This window comes from Perca fluviatilis, chromosome 2, assembly GCF_010015445.1.
Source record: "Perca fluviatilis chromosome 2, GENO_Pfluv_1.0, whole genome shotgun sequence".
Lineage (NCBI taxonomy): Eukaryota > Metazoa > Chordata > Actinopteri > Perciformes > Percidae > Perca > Perca fluviatilis.
The window spans coordinates 15,767,428-15,789,124 of NC_053113.1; the positions used below are offsets into that span (position 1 = coordinate 15,767,428).

Here is a 21,697-nt window from a genome sequence, read left to right on the forward strand (position 1 = left end):
TTCATCTAGGATGGAGTCTGGAGATAGATAGATGGATAGGAGCTGGCATGGACACCTTTATTAGGATTCCAAGAGCTGGGAGGAGAGTGGTTCAAAATACTGTGATTGCCTTTTGAGACTAAGAAAAGTAAATGCATCAGGCCTGGGAACAGCTATTTGCCGGAGGAATTAAACATCTTGTATTAAATGAAACTGCGAAATGACAACCGATATGTTCATATACTGAACTTGTGAAGCCTAAAAACTAAATTTTAGCCAGTCATAGATGTGATTGTTTCAACTGCAGTATTGTTTCCCTAAAGCCAATGCATGTATAGTGTAACAATTAAGAAACAAAAATCGTATACAAATGCCTGTAGTCGACTCCATACGAGGTGATTCAGGATGCTGCGTGTCTGGAAAAACGCTGGGACGCTCAAAAGTCCCAGCTGACCCCGACAGTTTGGGTTTCAGAACAAGTTGTCGCAACAGTGAGGTAGAATAAAAATGAAAAATGGCGAAGAGGGGAAACAACCCGGTTCGTAAAATAAGATTTGTGGTATGCATCTGTGGTGAACGTCTAATGCAAGTCCAGGAGTCCTTGACTGGGTTTTTTAGGGTGTCCGAGTTTACTGAGGAATGGATGAAGTTCCAGACTATAATTCATCAGAATGTCTTCCTCTGATGAGGATATCTAATTTGAATCTTCCAAACTTAACACTGTACAATGTATCTAAAATATTTGCATCGAAAACCTTTTATTTGCCTTGAGATAGCTGTTGTTTGCTTTATTTCCCCTCAGTTCAACATATGGAAACAGTAAATATGCTCTCTCCATGTTCTATTTTTCCTCTTCGCTTTGTGCATCATGTGCATCATATGTGACTCTCCCAGATTCATAGACACACACAGACACAGATACACACACTCCTGAGTGGAGGGCTGCGGGGAAATAGAGCAGAGAGGAAGCTACGTGCCTTCGCCAAGCAAGGGCTGTCTGGTGTCATGGCAACCGGTGCAGATTACCCCACCCTCCATCAGTCAGAGAGAGAGGAGAGAGGGATGGGCACACACATGTATACAGTACACACATACGGGAATGTATGGAGACACACATCAAATTGTTACACAACATCCAAAATGCTTTTACAGGGTTTTCAATTATTTGACGTTTTAAATAATCAGTTTAAACGTATAAACTGGTGCTTGTCCGCTTTTAAAACGTAACGTTTTTTTCTGCATTAGCGACATTGTCTCCAACCATAGCAGTAAACACAAAAAAACTGATTCGACAGGCGAGCACAAGGAGACAGCAGAGGTAGCAAGGACGCGAGAAAGAAAATGAGCAGGGAGGGAATTTAAAAGGTGAGCGATGATGAGAGTGGTGCAGGGAGAGGTTGAGATCTGTGAAGGGGCCATAAACATATAGTAGAGATAAATATGTCTGGGGGATATACTGTTATTAAAAGCAGTTAGGTTATCCAATAAACAGCTTTACTGTGGGGGTGGACACTTTGCAACGTGTTAACTCGTTTCACGCCGCCAGAGTCCTACTGAAGGGAATATAGCGGGACATATTATTCTGTAAGTGTGTATGTGTGTAGGTCAGTGCTGCAGACTGAGAGGAGAGGAGGGATCCTAGGCAGGAGGAGAGCAGAGGCAGTGATACATGCACGAGCTGACATCAAGAGAGGGGGGAAGAAGAGGAGAGAAGATACCATTAGAGTCTGCATGAGGCAATAACAGGGTAGTTGGAGATTTTTTAGGCAAAAAAGCAAGAAAGATTGGGTGTGGAGGAGATAAATGGCACTAGCATGAAGAGAGGAAAAAAGGGATGGAGGGGGGGGAGAAAGAGAAGGGAGGCAGAGACGGAAAAGGAAGGAGGAGGGGGGAGGGAGTTGAGGCCATTTGAGGATATTGACTGCGGCACAGGCTTAGCCATCGTCCACCGTTACATCACAGCTGAGCTCAAACTCAGGATGAACCACTCCTCCCTTTCTCTCTTTCTCTCTCTCTCCCTTTCTCTGTCTCTGTCTCTTTCTTTGTTTCTGCCAACCTCTTAAAGCGCTTCAAAGCCAACTTTTGACCATATGGCAATTAAACAATGTAGGATGATAGGATCTGTCATTATTTTAATGGAATACACCAGGACGGGATCCGACTGAAATCCAGAGCAGTCGTTTTCTCGTTGGCTTCCTTTGTCTTTGTGCTGCAGTCGTCATCGGTAGCAGCAACATGGTTGTAATCAGCCTCATTAAGACTCTTGTACACATTGTAAACAAGGCGCCGCACTCTTTTGATAGGATGTGTCCTCCACAGAGGCGCAGTCTGTGATTAGAAATCAATTAGCATCACCGCCATGACCATGGTGCACTGAATTATAAACTACTGTACACAAAGTAAATCTGTCTTTAATGAAATATCCACTCCGCGTCAGCAGGCCTATGACTTTGAAAAGATGAGTATTAACAATATTAATTTGTTCACAACTTTTATTTAAGCAGTGGAATCTGACTTGTTTTGCTCTTTTACAGCATCATTCTGCCTCAAACCTTTATAGCTGCACGCAGTCTGTACCAGCTCTGCAGGAGCAGTCAGGGGTTCAGAACCCTGCTGCAGGGCACCTTGATATATGTCAATGTATGGAATGGTACTAATTTACCTTTCTTTCTCTAACTCGTGGATAATTTGGGGATTTAAGGCAACCTCACTTCCCATTTTCCACTGTGCTGCGTTCCGGCTGCACTGCGGTTTTGTCTCGTCCCCTGCCATGCGCCATACCACACCGGGAGCGTCTCAGAAGCAGAGCGTCTTGACTGCCCGATTCACAGATTTTGTCTTTACAAGTACTTGAAAGAACAATCACATGTTTATTAGCTAGCATCTACCTTCCACTCCAAGCACTCCTGAAAATTTAAATCCATGCCTTATCATTTCTAACGTTGTCCTTATAAAAAGGATTTGTGATGTTTATTATGTTTTTCCACCTGCAAAATGAATCTCTCGTCGTCCATGGTGTTGTAGAGGAGACGTACATGACGTCTACCTGTTTCACTTCCTGCCCGGCTGTCCGAATGCCCTCTGGCTCGCGTGGAAATAGACCTATCACATATCTTTAGCGGAGCGGAGAGACGCTTCACAGGTGGTGGAATATCAAGCATTGACTTGAATGGCCGCAAGGCGGTTGTGGCGCCTCTGGAACGCAGCGCAGACGCACCCGGTGGAAAATACAGTAGTGGTAAGTCGTGATCCCACTTGGCTGTACCTGTAACCTGCAAATAATTCCACATGAAGCATTATTTTCCTTCAAAGTTTGGCTCACTTTTCCTTCATTTTCAAGGTCTGAGGTTCATTTGTCATTGTACAACACAGGCCTTCATAAAAGCAAAACAAAAACAGCATTTCCTGTAGTGCATTTTTTTTATTTGCATTAGGAGGAAAACAGAAACACTGTTGGTAAGTGTATCTCACATAGAAATATAATGGATAGAAAGGCCATGTCAATTCAAATCAACGTAGCAGAATGTTCAGAGCATCAGCCATTTTTATGTGTACCATTGCCATGGTAACGTATAAACTTCCATATAAGCCGACTCTCTGCAAGTCGCGGAGGTGAGGTTTTGCTGTAACGGACAAACGAGCAGTGGAGTAGTAACGTTACGAGGCAGAGAGCCAGCCGCCAAATGAGTCAAATTAACTTAATACTTCATCCGACCAAAGCACACTGCTTTCTCACATGAGTGACAGCTTTATTCGACTCGTTTTCTGTGAACGATGTGGCGAGGGGGTAAGGTGGAGCTAGCAAGCTAATGTTAGCCAACTAACAGGTCGTCCAGTGGCTGGCTGGCTAACTGGTTCCACCGTGCTTTTATGCTTCATTAGTTAGAGAGAATGAGCTGAACAGCGGACTGGGTCTAACGTTATCGGTCCACCGACCTGTTGCTGCTGGGTTTAACTGTCCCTCCTTCTCACTCCCACGCAGTTCCAAGAAAGTCTACCAAGCTGCGTTGGGCGGCTCTTCTCCCAACGAGCTGCGACACAGTTTACAGCCCCAGTGATGCATATTGTCATCATGACAACTACCAATAATCGCCATTTTGTTGTGTACCAATCAAATGATCACGGCAAACAATTCATTTTTATTTTAATGGTATCTCTGTCATAGGCAATCTAGTCATCTGTCAAATTAAAACAAAAATGTAGCGAAGCTCATGGGAGCTACTGGCCGCCACATCTGCATGCATTGTTGTAATTGCCAGGAAGCAGCAGAGAATGTCTTTCTCTGGCTTTGCCTTCAATTAGAAAGCTTTATTTGTAGGGATGTACTGTTGTGACTTTCTCTCTCCAGATGCCAATACTTCAACACAGGGTATCACCGATCCAATACGACTGCTCTCTTTTTCCCAAATTTAAAATCTACACCCCACTGTGTGGAACTCAATGGAATAATTCTGATGTAAGGTAATATGAGGGCAGGGATTGCTGTGGTACTAAAAACTGTCTTTGAAATTTCCATGGCTTGATGAATGACACTGAATTCCATAATTATATTGACAAAGAAACTGTATTTGGGCAGCTGTGGCTCAGGTGGTAAAGCGGTCGTCTACCAATCGGAAGGTTCAATCGCCTTGCAGTCTACATGTTGAAGTGTCCTTGGGAAAGACACTGAACCCCCAATTGCTCCCAATGCTGCGCCATCAGGGTGTGAATTTGTATGAATATTAATCAGATGAGCAGGTGGCACCTTGAATGGCAGCCTCGGCCACCGGTGTGTAAAAAGTGAATGATTCCTGTAGTGTGTGCAGGCTTTGAGTAGTCATTTATTTGTAGATCAGTCATATCTGTCTGATACCTGATCTGTGTGATAAGATCACGATTGGCCCAGATCCAGCGGATTGGTTCGGTGTGCCCTTACTTCTTTGTAGCTATAGTCCTTTCTCACAGGAGACATTTTACCCCCTTTTTTAATTCAACCTTTCTTTAACCAGGATAGGTTCCATTGAGGTTAAAAATATCAAGGGAGTCCTGGTCATCATAAGCTGCAGCACAATATACAAACAAGTGATTGTTAACAAACACAAAACAGAAAAACAGACATTATTGTCTCAAGGAACAAATTGCAGTACATGCCATGCATCCAAAATATCAGTTTAATCACCTGCAATAAATTCCAGTCTGAGGGTGTGGATACCTTAAAGCCCTTTTCCCATTCTCTGTACAAAGAATTTGATACAGACAACATAGACAAGTCTTGTGACCGCAATGAGGACAGTACTGTCCAGCACTCTTCATTTACCCCTGGTATAAACCTCAATCTATATGGAGATTTCATCTCAGGAAAAATCATGTTAATGCAGGTTTAAATTCACGAAGAAGGCAATGCAATTGGAATGTGGTGGCATCGGCCAGAACACATACGGAGAAGGCTTGGCTCACATGATCAGATCTCAGTCAGGTTTAAATGCCGTCTGTACAATTGGCCACATTCTTCCGAAAAACATCTGCCACCCAAAGGTCACTCAACTCCCAGGGCCAGACTAATCTTGCCCAGATACAGAAAATTAGCTACTTGGGAATTATACCTTCCTCACACTATTGGTGCAAACTGTACAGCTTTCTATCCTAGAATATACCTAGCCACAGATTTTCTGTGTGGTAACGTTCATTCGGGAATATGCTACATACATATACAAAACTGAAATAAGGAGGGTCTTAACACTAGTTTTGGACACACTTAAAGTGCTCATATTATGCTCATTTTCAGGTTCATAATTGTATTTAGAGGTTGTTCCAGAATAGGTTTATGTGGTTTAATTTTCAGAAAACACCATATATTTTTCATACTGCACATTGCTGCAGCTCCTCTTTTCACCCGGTGTGTTGAGCTCTCTGTTTTAGCTACAGAGTGAGGCATCTCACTTCTATTCCATCTTTGTTGGGAGTCGCACATGCGCAGTAAGTACTGCTAGCTAGTCAGTTGAAGAGTATGAGGTCGTGCCATGCTAGCAGCTAGGCGAGCATTATAAAGTGTGTTACAAAGTGACGCACGTTTGTCACGGAAGTAAAGGCTGGACTACAATAGAGCTGTTTGGAGCAGTTTGTGAACAGTGTTTTCTGTTGGAGATGGTAAGTCCCTTTGTCACTTTGTAAACCTAAAACGTGCACAAAAACATATATAACACAATAAAGGAAAGGGGAAAAGCCAAAAAGCATAATATGAGCACTTTATGCCCTGTCAAAAAAGCTGTCAAAGCAGGGCCCACCTTAAGGCCTGTGTTTAGTGATTCCAACATGCGTTTAACATTAGACCAATAGCTACTGTAATTTAAAACATGCACATTTGCAAGGAGAAGAAAAGGAAAGAAACGGTTGGTATAAAAAGACACCACCGTTTGTCTTTTTTAGTCATAAGACACACAGGCAGGTCAGGCTTTCAGTTAATTGGTTGAAATTCAACATTTTACCTTCATCCACTTAAGTACTAACCCTCAGAATAATCCTCCCAGTTGGCTAAGTTATAGTGTCTCTGATTATGAAGGTATTAACCTGTCTCATCTATTTCTCTCCTCAGGAGCTGCCAGGACAGCAGACTGGAACCTACAGGTGACACCTGGCAGTGATCTGTAAGTACCCATGTGTCATATACCTTATATAGTTGAGCAGATGAAAGCAAGTGTGTTGGAGAGAGTTTGAGGTTTTGGGATGACAGACTGGTAGTGGTCTGTGTCACAGTGTGAGGTGTGTTATCGAGACCATTATCACTGTAAGGTAGTAACACAGCATGTGAGAAAGGAGACAACACAGATTCACAACAATACAATTCAGAATATTGCTTACACCTTATACTTGGTTACACATACTGTACTCTCTAGCTAATGTTAACTTTGATACAGTGCTTCTTTTTGTGCATTCACTTTATTTATTTTTTCATTTTCACACACTGTGGTTGTAATCCATACAGCATCTTTGCTACTGCTCTACTAACATGCCCATGCCCAAACTCATGGGGGAAGGAAGCTTACTGTACATGGCAGGGAAAGCTACAGTATTTCACAATGAAGGCTCCATTCAGAATCAGCGGCATCTACCGTGTATCACTCCAAGCAGTGACATTTTCCTTTTTTTCAAATGTTTTATTTGCAACTGCCACTTTATCCTCCTCAGTGCTTCAGTGGACATGTCCCATAAGTGTCCCCTGCATTCTCTGCCTTTGATGTGCCAACAAGAGGCTGTTTGAAATACTGTGCATATACGTAATTTGCACAGGTTCTACATTCATTTGGAGTACTGGCAGAACTGAAGAGAAGAGTGTTGAACATGTCAGGTTCCTGTGTCCTCTCTGTCTCACTTTCTGTCTCTGTCCCTGTGTGATGCAGCTGTTAGCGTTCTGTACTCATCACCCTATAAATACAGCAGCTGACTGATGGACCCTGCAGCAGCTGTCTGCTGTCCAATAGAACATGGACACACAGTGTAGACACAGATACAAATACAAATGTGCAAAAACACATATGTTGTGTTTGCAAAAGAATTTCATGGACTCCTTCTAGTGGGAGGAGAGCCAACATTAGTCCAACCCCAGCATCATTTCTTTCTTTCTGTCTTCGTACAGAATTCCTGTATTACAATTTGTTCACCAAGCAAAGTATTACTTATTATTGGCTACATTTCACTAGATTCATGAGTCAAACGAATTATGGCATTGCTCGGGCTAGTATGATTTAATCCATCACACTCGTTTAATTAATAGAAAGTCGCTTATCTGTTAGGATTATGGCTGTCAAATTCTATGAGTTTTGATTGTTTAATTTCCTAGCTTTTTTTATTCTATGTATGACTGTTTTCATTTAAAAAAACATCTTTAGTATGCCTCAGAACTTGTGTTGTTTTTTCATGGTGGAAAGTGATAAAATAACAATTTACTGCAAGGAATTCTTGATATCTCCACTAAAAACTACAAATAATAATGACACACCATGACATCCAACATATCAAGGGTGAAGCTGATATATACTGATATAAGCTGATATCAGCTTAAGCCATTTAACAACATTTAGAAATGAAATGAATGTGGATGGAAAAACCCAATGGGAGCGTTCCCCTCCTCTGTCTACCACACCCAACAGCAGAGAGTGGCAGTGAAACAATGATGCGGATGTTGAGGATCCCACATTTATCCTCACTATTCAGCTCTGCAGCAGCTGCACAGACATAAGGAGAGGCATCATTACAGCGGACCAAGGTCTGTTAATAGGCTCGCGACGTGGGGGGCCTGCCGGCTCTGCACGGGGCTCATGAGAGAGGAGAGGGGGGCGGGGAGAGCAAGTGGAGGGCAGGGGTTAGGGAGGAGGACTAGATGTGGAAGGAGTGTTTGAGACAGGACGAGCAGGGCGGGAAGGGTGAGAGGGAGAAGGAGTGAAAAGGAGTTTGTAGTATATAGGGTGTATTTTTATCTTTCCAGAATGAAATTGCATTAATGGATCTGGTATTGCTTGCCAATTTCTACTGCGAAATGGCTGTAACCCAGCACACAATTAGATGATGAATCAGCGTTGATATGATGGCAGCTGTTTTGAAAACCTGCGAAAATGAAAGCTGAGTTATCTGCAACCATCCATAGCTACTAATCTCAATCAAAATATTTTATCCTAATTTTAAAATTTGTAAAATAATTTTTTTTTTAAAAAAAAAAAAAAAAAAAAATAAATATGAAATAGTTTTTTTTTTTTTTTTTTTTTTTTTTTTTTTTTTATTTTTTTTTTTTTTTTTTTGCTTTAGTTTTAAAGTGAGTTTCAGCTTTTTGTTATCCGTCCCGCAGCAACTTTACTGTCTTGGTTCACTCTCACCACCCTCATAGCGTTGTTTTCGTCTGCAGCAGGCAGCTGTTTTCAAAGAAAAAGCTATTTAAACCCACTGTACACTACCTGCTCAACACCAAACAGCACACAGACACAGTTATGTAGTGACTAGCTGATGAACACAGTGGAGCAATTCGCAGCTGAAGAGTCAGACGTTTTTCTCTCTATTTTTCTATCTCTATTTTTTGTCTGAGAGAGACCAAAAATAAAGCTAAAAGAACAGTGAATATTGGACGTATATTCACCAGATGGACATACAGTATTACTCAGGTATGTAATTTGTCATAGTTCTTAAACCTTGCCACATGCTGATTACCCTTCTGGAATTGTAGTTCCACTTTCTTCCTGTAGTCCATTTTTTTTTTTGCCTCATTAATTGCTCTTTTTTTTTTTTTTACATTGTATGCTGCTGCTTCCTAATTGTCCATATTTCCAGGCTGCAGTGTGTGTTTATGGCCTCCTGGATGGTTCTGGTAATCCATGGTTTCTGGTTATGGAATGAGTTTTGGGTACAGTTGCTTCTGTTGTTTTTCCAATTAAATCTACCACAGACTCCGTGAATCCACGGATGTCATTGATGATGGCGACAATGGTGGTGTGGAAGGTGCTCCAGACTGCGTCGAGCAGTGCAGACTGTAGGGCGGCTTCTGATTGGCCTGACCATGTCCTCAGCCACTGGGGGCATGCGCCGTAGTTTGTTTACATACTTTGACCTCAGTGAGATGCCAGCATGGTAGCTCTTCTAGCGTTTCCGCTCTGTAGCCATTTTGAATGACGTGTAGTAGTGATCCAGAGTGTTTATTCCCCTTGTGGCTCAGTTAATGTGTTGATGGAAGTCAGGCATAACTTCCTATGGTTCAGGTCTTTTTTAGTTCCCAAAGATCAGACAGGGCAGGCTCTGTACTCTTCTGTGGTGGAATGTAGATCACTGGTATGATTACTTGGATGCTAGTCTTGAATTGCCAGACCTATCTCCACAGCGCTGCGGAGGAAGGTCTGGCTCGGCAACACAACATTCTGGGATAGGAGAAAAACTTGCTCTATTTTATTGGCATTTCTTTAAACCAATCACAATCGTCTTGGGCGGCGCTAGGCGCTGGATGCAGGTATGGTGCCTCTGCAAAATAATCTCGGGAAGGAACTCGTTTTGGTGGAACATGTGCACATAGGGAGGAGAGCTCTGGAATTAAAATGGCTGTCCAGTGTGTGATGAGAATTTTACTCCAAAAAAAACAAACCGATAAATATAATTTGAATGTCGGTTATAGCTCGGAGGATGTTTTCCGAATCGACAGGAGTTTAGAATGCGAACACAAAGAAAGCAGAAGGTGAGGGACGTCCAACTGAAAATGAGGGACATGCGGCGAACCTTTGGCGGCAACGGAACAATGCCGTAAATGAAACGCCGTTGATATAGGCTACTTTGATGTAGAAGAAAACTCAAAAAACGGATGATTCTCGGGAAGTTCTGGAGTTCTAAGGAGCAACTTTTTTTTCTGTAATTTCTAAGCAGATTGATGGACATCAGAGATAATGATATCCTCTGTTTCATGCATCTGGCAGCCTCTCCAGTTTGTGTTGTGTGTTGTGTGTGTGCATGTGTCATCTGAGCCTCTTCTTGACCTTCAAAAAGTACTGCCATGCCTGTTTGCCATGCCTGTTTGCCATGCTCTCAGTCGCTCTCCCATTGTGAGAAGTTGAGCGTTCGCCTGCGAGAAAGAAAAGGTGCGGACATTTTGGGAAAAAACATAATTTGCAGGCTTTTATTTGTGTGTTTGTGTGTGTGTGTGTGTGTGTGCGTGTGTGTCTTCCTCCTGCTGTTCCCGGCCGTTTGAAGGGCATGCCATCCCCATGCTCCGCTTCATGGAGAGCTGCCAATGCTGACGGCTGCGGCTGCTGCTGCACTGTCTCTGCTCATGCTTCCCCCACTGCAGGGCATTGATTAAGTGTCACAGCTATGCCTCACCTGCTGGAACCAGCCAATACCAATACAGCAGATGCTCCAGCCAACCAATACCAAAGAAGGGAAAGGTTTGGAGAGGCTGGAGACAAACCGGCAGCCAGCAGACAAGTGTTGTTGTTTTTTTCCCCTGGTGAAAAAAGAGAAAGTATCATGGAGGAGGAGTAGAAGAAAGATGGAGGGTGAAGGAAGGCCGGGGAGGAGGGGTAGAAATGTAGAGAAATTGATAGGAAGGGTAAAAGGTAATGAAGCACGGTGCGATGGATGACGGAGGAGAAAGGGACAATGGCTGTGAAGGAGGGAGCTATTGAAAGAGAGATGGGAAGAAAGACGAGACAAAAAAGAAACTGCTTTTGAAATAGCCATAGGGATGAGCGGACTTTAGCGAAATGGGCAAGGAAACTGTATTCGTGATCACACACATACTGACACACACACACACACACATAAATATTTTGAGCTTTTTCACAGTGCTTTAATGAAGCTGTCAAGATGAAAAATGAGCTAGTCACATCTAATAACTCGGGAAGTTAAGAAGCAAACTTTTCATGCAGAACTGTGGAGGAAAGTGGATTCTGTGCTGATGAGCGTGAGCAGAGCAGACGTACAGTATTTGTCCACGTTGAAACATTGATCGTCTTGCTTCAGTGCAGTAAAAGTATGAAAGGGATTCACCATAGCATGAATTGATTTGGGGTCTAAAGTATTAGACACAGTTTGAGAAAGAGTAATTAACTGATACACTGAATGCGTTTATGTTTCTCGTCACCTGGCAAATATAAATCCAATATTTACTCGCTTTTAGCTCTATCTTTGGTCTCTACCAACTCCTGAGAAAAATATCCACTATATTCACCAGCTTGTCGCTAGCTTTGTATGTCTGCTGTTTGGATAGAGCACGTTACATCATTATTGTCATTGAAAAACATATTGAAATGATTATGTTGTGATTTTTGCAGGGATCTGTACCAAAAAAAAGATGTTTATTTAAGTCAGTAGAATATTATGTGTAGGCTAGGACGTCTCTGCAGAATTTTTTTTAATTAAAAATGTTTTTTTGACAATAATACAATATTCTGTTTGCACATAAAATGCATGCATGCATCATGTCTAGTACGTGTTTGCATCGTTTCCTGTGAATCTCTTGTGCAAAGGCCCGCTCTGCTAATAATGACAACTACTGTAGGTATTACAGAAAGCAAATCCATTAAATAGCTATTGCTGAAAAATGCCAGCCATGAATGGTATCAAAAAGGGTTTAACTGAAACATTAGAGCATGCATATGAACACATTAGAATTGCCAGTACAATTTAAACAGTGAGTCTTAATTAGCCACAAAATAATAAAAATTCAATATTAATAAGATTGAGCGGTTTAATTTTAGGGGGCTGTCTCTGTCTGTCTGACCTTCTCTATGACCGTCTTCCTTACGTCTCATACACTGGAGCTAGCTGCTGAGGGTGGATGCAGAGGTGTGTGTGTGTGCGTGTGTGCGTGTGTGCGTGCGCACCTTTGGTTTGAAGCATATGGGTTGTTGCTTGTGTGTTTGTGTGGGGGCGGGTGTGAATACATGGAAGCAAATGCCATCTACTGAGTGTCAAATAAGGTAATTACAGACTGAGAACAGCTGCCCAGAGCCCAGATTTATTTGCGTGTCATGTTAGACTATTTTTTTAATTAATCTGGGTACATCCATATACATGCGTGTTAGATCGTTTTCTTGGGTTTTTACTTGAAAAAGAAAGAGAGATTGTGTGTGAACCGGGTGGGGCAGGCAGCAAAAGAAAAATAAGACAGAGGACCAGACAGAGTCAGACAGATAGTCAGACAGAGAGGCGTTACCTCACACTCTTGTTGTAAATGGTCTTTTTTTGATTGTCAGTAATGTATTCCCAAATGTATTTTACCATCTATATTATTAGCACAGCCACGCTCGTGCTATTTTGATACACCAACCGGGAATAAAAGCCCCAGTGATTTGATTTGTGTCTCTTTTTAAAGTGCTGATATTGCTTGTGCATAGACAGTATGTTTCAATAGGGGTCCAGTGGTTTGAAGCTGCACATAGACAAAATGTATTGTTAATAGTTTGTGACACTATAGAGCATTAAAAAACTTCTATGGCAAAATATTTTGTTCTTGTTAGAGAGGAAAAAGTTGTCTTTCGACATCAAATCTTTCCATTAAAAACCAGATGAATGATATTCTTTTTGATTTAGTAGACTACTCAACGAGATAATGAGGCACATTATCTATTGACAATCGGAGGACCTCTGCAATATACAATATTAGTTCTTAACGAGTACTGTGATTAAAAAAGACCTTGGCTTAGCATATACGTGCATTATTAAGGACAATACCTGTTTCAGTTTTTCCTAAAAGCCATTTATTTAGTGGCTATATGCAACTTTCAGTTTGTGTTTATTCTAGCAGCTGCTTTGGACCAAAGCGGGTAGTGTTTTTACCACACCTGCTGTCGTAAAGGTCTTTTCTTTACGGTGCTGTATTACCTACTGTGTATTACTGATTTAGCGTTACCAGGAGGTCATATAGTTGCAATAAATGTTTTTCTCAGACAGAAAATCATTTTTTTACAGTAAGAGAATAAGTTACAGATGCATCGTTGAATTTCAAGTGTAGCATACGGTAACTTGGCCTACTTTGGATGTCTCGTGAGCTAAACCGGTTATCACTGTCACTGTGTCACGAGCCAAAGCATTAAGAGTTTGTTGTAGCAACCAACGTAATAATAACTTAGATCAATACAGCGCATTTCATGAAAGCCACAGACGCTTTACATAAGGACAGGGGGACAAGGGAAATAAAAAAATAGTAGGCCAACACAAACACGGACTGAAAATAAATAAAACCGGGCGCAAAATGGAAGGGGGATGTAATTTAATGTTGGCTACTGATGTATAACCACCCTGCGCGTTGTAAAGATATTTTATGAATGAAATAGACATAGATATTGACTCGGTTTCACCCGTCGTCTGTACTTTCCCTTTTAGCTTTTAGTTGTTCTTCGTTTAATTTCCTTCTTTTCTGGGATGGTCCTGCCCCAGTATCAGCCATAACTACAACAGATAATTTCTAAAATAAATTTAAATTACAATTAGACCTACATAAAGAAATGTCCTGCTACGTTTTACCTGATCGCATAGGCTTTTCCGGTGTTACAAAGAAATCTGTGACCCGTCAGAATGTGTTACTGTAGAGTCGTTCTACCTGCCCTAAATCATTTTGTGACTTTGCGCAAAAAATCAGACCCGGGCAAAGGCATGAATAAAAACTATAAAATAGCGTTCTTTTCACTGTTAGTCTTGTTTGCTGTTACAGGTCCTTCATGGTCATGAGATGGAAAAATGACACAGTTTCAGAAACATTAAAAAGTTACATATAGTAACTTTAAAGTCTGAATACAGATGTGGTGAAACTAAGAAATGAAATTTCCACAGCTCAGTCCTTTAAGTTAGTCTTTTCGTCAGTGCTTCTGTCCTTGTACTGACTAATGCTCACCATGCATCTGGAATCAATATATTTATTCCATCAACACGAAAAATGCAGCTAATCCTAGTTGATTATACAACTCTCACAAACCGTGATGAAGCAGATTTGCTGAATGTTTGACCTAAGAATGTGTTTGTATCAAATATCAACTTTGACTGTTGCTTAGTCGCTCATGGATATTCAACGTAATAGAAAAATACTTGTTGAAGTTAAGTTTTTCAATGCTTTAAGTGTGTGCTCTGACATCATTCAATTCCTGTTTTGTGCTTGAATGCAATTTGGCAGATTTCCCACAAAGTCAAATGCACTGCAGTGGCTCGTAGACTCTGTCAATCTACTCAATGAAGATCTCGTTTTATTAATCGATTAATTATATGGTGCAAAATTTAATGATAGCTTTTTGTTGTAAGTTTGTAATTTAAATTTTGATACACTGTATATATGCATACATACACTGTATAATATACTGTAATATGCCTGCATATTTCTAGGATATCTCCATCAACATACACTGGAGTGCATGTTTTTGTATTTGTAGGGCAGCAGGTAGGAGGAGGGGGGAGGCTGGCAGACTGATATGCTGACACAGAGAGACATTTCGCTCCTAACAGTTCATCTTCACCTCCTGACAGAACCTGCTGTAAGGTGACCCGAGTCTCGTACATCATGCACTCACAATCGCTCTGTCTAGTGTGTACACACACACACACACACACACACACACACACACACACACACACACACACACACACACACACACACACACACACACACACACACACACACACACACACTCTAACATGAAATAATAGATGCATGTACAGGATGATATGCAGTGTAGCTGTACTCCAGTAAGACATCACAGATGTATGAGATAGATGCAAAATTCAGACTTCCAACAGCCCCAGACAGCCTTGTACCTGCAGCCTCTTTCTGCTCTGCCTGGTATGCATGGACAAATCATGTTATTTGGTATATGTGTTTTGTGTGTTTTCACTGTGTGTGTGTGTGTGTGTGTGTGTGTGTGTGTGTGTGTGTGTGTGTGTGTGTTGTAGTAACAGAACAAAGGATCCTTTTGTACAACAGGCCTGTGGCTTTAACGTCTCCTCAACAAGCACTTTGGGTGCTGCATGTATTTTCATGTATGCTCATGTGTGCTGCCAACATATGTGTGTTTTCTCAATCATTGTTTATCAGAAGAGACTTGAGCTTGAGTTCAGCGTATTTGTATCCCTGTGGAGTGCAGCTTTCGCCCCAGGGCCGGGCTGACTTTAGGCCTCCTGCTTTTTGTCAGACCCCACTCGCCGTTCTCTCCTCTGGCTATGATCCAGTAGACTTCTGCTGCAGCTAATGCTAATCCTTCTCCTGACAGCTCCTTAAAACAGCTACACCACTGTTGTCGTGAAGGCAACATTTTCAATTTGATATAATAGTCAAAGAAAGTATTGTTACAAGCTGACAGACCAAACATTAAGTGAAAAATATAGTCTCTCTCTTGAACAACAATGAAAAACATCAGTAATGAGTAAGTAGGGCTGGGCAATATATCGATATTATATTGATATCGTGATATGAGACTAGATATCATCTTAGATTTTGGATATCGTAATATCGTAAAAGGCTTAAGTGTTGTCTTTTCCTGGTTTTAAAGGCTGCATTACAGTAAAGTGATGTAATTTCTGTTACCTGACTGTTCTAGCTCTTCTATTATTTTTTACCTTTACCCACTTAGTCATTATATCTACATTACTGAAGATTATTTATCTAAAATCTCATTGTGAAGATATTTTTGTTAAATCGCCAATTGTCAACCCTACAATATCCCCACAATATCGACATCGAGGTATTAGGACAAAAATATTGTGATATCTGATTTTCTCCATATCGCCCACTCCTATGAGTAAGGCTGTCTCTAACGATTATTTTTGTCATCGATTAATCTAACGATTATTTTTTCAATTAATTTGCATTTTATTTAAAAGATTTTTGAACTGAACTTTGGAGAATCAGTATTTTTACCAGTGCCACAAGAAATTCCGCCGGATGCATGTATTTTCCATTTCTTTCTGCTTTCTTTGTGTGGATTTATGAGGACTATTGTTAACTGCTCCTCAGATCTCTGCATGGTGAGACGGCTAGCTAGACTATCTGTCCAATCTGAGTTTTCTCACGCACGACAATTTGCTGTGTGGACTAGCCAGACCCTCCTCCGCTTCGTAGCGCTGTGGAGGATGGTCTGGCAAAGCGAGACTAGGGGAAATGCAACGCTACCAAGCCACAGCCGAGCAACACGCGTCGCCGCGACGTGTAGTTACATTCTTCAAGAGGTGCACGTCAGGCTACGGCATAGGGTCCGTGTATCCACGTACCTACTTACGTGGCCACAGCGTAGATTTAACGCAGAAGCATAAATCACGCTTTAGATGACCGTTGGCAATGTTTTTTAGCTGCAGCTTCTTCAGACGAATCCATGCTTACGGGCATTTTTCTTTTCTTTTTGACACTATGGCCATGAAGAAAAGTGTGCCCATTATAAATGTACATCAGGACTCCCACAATTCTAAATCAGTGCACACCCTGTAGAGTTGCAAAATTGGAGAAGTTATTTCAGGTGTCCAGAATTTCAGAAGTAAAAGTCTAATTCCTTTTATGCATAGACAGACTCAACTACAAATGTACAGTGGGGAAAGAAACTTCCAGAACAAGCAGCTCCTCCTATATGCAACTCTATACTCTGCTCCAAGGCAAGGCAAGTTTCTAGCACTTTTCAACAACAAGGCAATTCAAAATACTTTACATACATAAGAAATATATCTACGTAAACATCGCAACTATACCAATGTTATTTTTTAGTATTTTTTTTTAAAGATTTTATTTTAATGTGAGACAATACAAGGAACCACAAGTGATACAAGACATAAACAATAAAGAACACCTAAAGAAAAATAAATAAGAGAGTAATGTAAAATAAAACTAGCAGTTGCAGTGCAAAATGAAATATTTCATGTGCTTTTTCAGTCACTTTTCAAATTCCTACCCCTATACATATTACTCTAGGCCATTCTTCTTTCAGGTATAATTCTAATGGGGACCTTTCCCTTACAAAAACATTGAGCGTATTTCTTAGTACATGTGATAATCTCTCCAATGGCAAGATGGATACATTTTTCATACCACATTGTAATATTAGGAGGATCTTCGTCTAACCATTTATGTAGTATTGTGAGGCATGCAGCATACAAAGCGACTCTAAGAATCTACCTGTACCTACGATCACAATTGGTATCCAGTCCCAGTACAAAATGGTATGGATTTGGTGGAATATCAAACCTAAAAATGTTCTTAATCTCGTTTTGGACCGATAGCCAGAAATTTGAGATTTTTGGACATGACCACATTAGATGTCCAAAAGGGCCACAGCTATTTTTACATTTCACACATAATTATGACCACATAGGGTCATATTGACATTGAATAGCAGTGGTTACATGCAGTCTGTGTATAATCTTATATTGAGTCTCATAGGATTTATAATTTTCCACATCTCCTCATCCAGTTGGGATCCAAAATCTTCACCCCAGGAAGTTTTACTATTGATTGTAGGGATGTTGACAAACATTTGAGAGTCAATATAACTTATATATTTGTTATAGACTTATACCAATGGAATAGATAAACATTTAAAGTTATAGTGCGTAGTTTCTAATAGTAACTATTTAATGACAACAACACTGTCGGCGCGTCAACATGATACAAGCCTTCTGTGATCGCGCACCACCCCCATCCCTCGTCCATGCAGTTGCTAGTAGCCAAGGAGGACACGGAGGATTTAAAAAAACATGATGGACTCTTCAGAAGAGGTAATTATATTCACTTTAGTTTCTGCACGCGAAAGTCGCCCGGACGACACAATTTATTTATTTTATTTATTTATTTCAGGTTTATTTGTCAGGGACTATGCACACTAAATACTAATACTAATACTAAATACACTATGCCAGAATTAGCCTGGAGGCTATTTTACATCCACTGTCCCTGCACTGGTGGTAAGGGATCCACCCTAAAATTACATAAAACGATTAAGCTATCAATAGTACATACAGATTTGGCCCTATACAATAAAAGTTGATTATACTAATGCTAAAAGACAATAACATAAAAACAAGAACAGTTGGGTGAGATCAACAGAAATAAAACAGATGAACTATCAATCTTCTGAACACAGCCATACTGAGAAATACAGAGAGAGTTGTGTGGAGCTGGTAGTCTTAATTAGCTTTGTAGCAACTCATTTGACGATGGCTTGAATGTAATGGACGTTCATTAATATCAAAAAGTTACACACTAAAGCTTTAAAGGTACCCCAGGGAGTTTTCTTGTAAACAGTGTTTCCGACCAAAATGCTTTGTGTGTATCCTTGAGGTCTAACAACATTTTAAAGCCTGCATTATTTACGTTGATGCTGTTCTTTATTTTTGTTGGCACATTGGCGCATTTGTTGGCGGGTTAGAGGGTGTCAATTGCTGGCTTGAAATCTTCTGCAGAAATATGTGTTGTGTTACTGCCTGTATGACATTGTGCACCCACTTGTAAAAACATTACTTCTTCAATGTAGTTCTGTTTAATTCAATATAGGTACCACCATAAATAAATAACTAAATATGGAAACAACAATATTAAAAGATACACCAGGTAATGAAGCTGCACAAAAGTGAATGAAGACGGAACAAAAAGGAACCGTAATATTGACATTTTTACTCTGCTAAGTGGCCATGGTATATTAAGATCATATATCCCGAGGTGTGCTGATATACTAAATGCTGCAATTAACTTGTTAGAGAAGCATCTCTCCACCTTGCTTCATGGAATTGCTTTGCTTACACCTTGTCCATTATTTTCTTATGCCTGGACACTTTGCCTGGATGCATTGTGCATTAGGAATTTGATGCAGTCAAGTGTCACAAGTTACAGGCTGATGTTTCTGTTACAATTCCTCTCATTAATATTTTACCTATCCCCATCCACATATACATGCTCTGAAGAAATGGTCTTTCTTTCTTCAAAGCACATAGTGAAAGTGTCAATTGTTTACAGCACTTGACATTGAATTTAGTCTTTTTCATTGGCTGCTGAAATCTATAAGCTACAAGTGCTCAGCTGCACACACATACTATACGTTGCACACACATACACCTTCAATCATGCAGCGTCAAGAATATGCACATACACACAGTATACAATACAGCCAATGTAATTCCATCGTCTGTGACTGCCCATCCCTGTGTCCTGTGTTTGTTTTTTATTGTTGATATTACTAGCCAGAGACAGGCTAGATCTATTTTTTTTTGTCCAAACAAAGACTGTACTGACAAACACAGTGAAGTATTAGAGTTCATGACGAAGGTTTCAGAGCAGAGACTCATATTGTTTTACTGATTCACTTTCCACACAGCTATGCACCTCCATTACAGTAGCCCCAAGCTCTGCTGCAGCCATTGACTATCAGGAAGGAAGACTTCCTTTGAAATCAGTGTGCAGTGTTCCACTGCTGCAGTGCATTAGCAATTATTTAAAACACCGTGCTAATGCATTGCAGCAGTGGAGCACTGCACAGTTTCTTCAATGCATTTAAAAAATACAGTACAACAAATTGATGTAAAGCGGGCCGGAACCCGTGATATTTCCCAAAAGGTTCCCCGAACCAGCCCGACCCGTGGGTTGCGGGTCGACACGTGCATCACCGTTTGCATTAAGAATTGACCCCAAAAAGTTAGTTTAAAGTAATTTTTACTTAAAGCATAACTCTCGCCAAAATGCATCCTAGGGTATTTTTGGGAATGTACGTGAGTCAAACTTTAATTTAAAAGCATATTTAGGACCGAATCGCCACTTTTAAGATTCACCGTATTCTCTTTTTTGGGTCAAATGGCCTTTTGAATGGGAGTGGTAGGGGCACTCTCATGCTAGTCTCAAAATAGCTATTTTCGAAATACTAAGAAGGCTCGACATATCATGAAACTTTGCTTCAAGTATCACCAGGGGCTGTACACCTTAACGCAAGCATTGACAACATTCTTTGTGTACACAGATTTACTAAAAAGAAAGTTTTTGAGCAACTCACCGCAGCTGTTGTTGATTCCGGCCGCGGCCATATTTTCAGTCAAAACGAGTCGTTTTCCGAATACAACATAACAGGGAGGAGAGTATAGATGGAAAGCTCCTAAAGCTTAGTTCCATATAAATGCACGTATGATTTTTTGTTTTGTTGTTATCATGCTTTTCATTGGAATTACAACTTCATGACATTTCATCCTATGGAGTCCGTTCATCCGCGTTCGCAAATCGACTTGTTTTGACTGATAATATGCCTGTGGCCGGAATCAACTAGAGCATTCAGTTTGACTCACGTACATTCACAAAAATACCCTACGATACATTTTGGCGAGAGTTACGCTTTAACAGAACTAACCTGGTATCTGAAAAATGTACAGCACTTCTGGTCTTTACAGTTAAATTTAGCCAAGAAAAGGAGACTGTGAGCCGGGTACAGGGCACAGTGAGGCTACCATCATCTCAGCGGCTGACTGTGAGTCGGGTACAGGGCACCTTAAGGTTACCGTCATTTCAGCGGCTGACTGAGTCAGGTACTGGGCACTGCGAGATTATGGTAATTTCAGCCGCCGTTGCAGTTGAGTTTAGCTGACAAAAGGTGACTGCCCTGCGGCAACGACAGTTAAGTTTAGGCACAAAAACGACTAGTTAAGGTTAGAAAAAAGGTTGTGGTTTGGGTTAAAACAGCGGTTCCCTTAAGTAGTACTCCCAGGACACGAACACCTGTTTCCTTTTGGAGGTCTTGTGTTTTCTCCTAACTTCTTCCGGGACACAAACTCTGCTCCCCCGCTTGAAAGCCCTGTGTGTGTCAAGTGATGCCCTTATACATCCATAGTGAAAAGGCATGTATTAAAAGATTGATTTGGGGATTTTATCAATCAGATATGATAGTTACAGTCAGATATGAGGACGGAAACACCTGTGGGTAGTATTTAATGCCACTGCTAGGGGCGCTAATTTATGAAAAGCTCCTATGGGTCATATAAGAGGATAGGAAGTGCTATATGTCGTCGTATGGTTTGTATAACTTGTTGGCAGACTGTGTCATGGTAACCTCATTTTTTATTTATGTATCCTGTATTACGGAAAGCCAGGTGGATCAAATTATCAACATTATGAAGAGTTTTAAGATAAGAAACATGTTTGAAAATTGTTTAACTCTCAGACCAGTCCCGCTCTTTTCAGTACATTTCCTATCATCTGTGTTTCATACGTTGAATGATGAGAACATTATTATAATGCATTACATTGGACCAAAGATTTAAACACAATTTTATC

General features: G+C 40.8%; 1 long non-coding RNA gene across 21 annotated transcripts in view; it reads left to right on the top strand.

The window, feature by feature from the left end:
- Positions 1-21,697, top strand: part of LOC120553974 — a 106,636-nt gene that overhangs the window by 39,760 nt on the left and 45,179 nt on the right. For 11 of the 21 annotated variants that reach the window (XR_005638259.1, XR_005638277.1, XR_005638261.1 and 8 more), the window contains one exon: positions 6,551-6,602. The exons of 1 other annotated variant lie outside the window; for it this stretch is intronic. This is a non-coding gene — a long non-coding RNA (uncharacterized LOC120553974). Of the gene's footprint in view, positions 1-6,550; positions 6,603-14,846; positions 14,954-21,697 lie in introns of all 21 variants that reach the window. 9 more of the 21 variants (XR_005638272.1, XR_005638270.1, XR_005638264.1 and 6 more) reach the window with 2 other exon arrangements.